Source organism: Geospiza fortis, unplaced genomic scaffold, assembly GCF_000277835.1.
Source record: "Geospiza fortis unplaced genomic scaffold, GeoFor_1.0 scaffold130, whole genome shotgun sequence".
In the NCBI taxonomy this organism is placed as follows: Eukaryota; Metazoa; Chordata; class Aves; order Passeriformes; family Thraupidae; genus Geospiza; species Geospiza fortis.
The window spans coordinates 11,586,545-11,587,194 of NW_005054300.1; positions in this window are offsets into that span (position 1 = coordinate 11,586,545).

A 650-nucleotide genomic window follows, 5' to 3' on the forward strand; every position below is an offset into this window, starting at 1 on the left:
GCATTACAGCACTCAAGATCTCCACAAGGCCCTACCTATCAACAAGTTTCTTTTCCTTGCACACACAGAGGAAGAAATCTAAGGAGACACAACTCAGTTATTTTAACTAGATCTATACAGGGTTTTTCAGTTATGCCTATTCTTTCTTTTTTCTATATGCTGGTGCTTATATGGCCAACGACCATACAGCTGATTTGGCACCAATATTTGAGAAGACCTGATGAGATATTCTGATGGGAACGGACCTGTGCAGCCTCAGTTTTTGATACAAGCTTCTAGCATCTTACCCAAATTTCTCAGTCACTCACCAGCCAGCTGCACAGGCCACCTTTTACTTCTGAAGGTCTGTTACATGTCCACAATCATTGAAGTAAGATGACAAAAAGTAGTTGTAGACAGATATAGAGACAGTGCTGTTACCCCCAAGCACTGGTACCCTCCCTTTTCCCACCCACTATCCCATATCTTTAACTACCAGATCCACTCAGACTACAAAGGCAGCAATCTTTATTTTCTGACACATTAAATTCTCACATTTTATACTTTTTTAAAAACCTCAAAGCATAAAAGTATTTTAAACAATTTCAAATGTAAGTTCCAGATAAACAGAAAAAAGGGGGCAAATGACAAGAAAGATGATGTTCAAATCC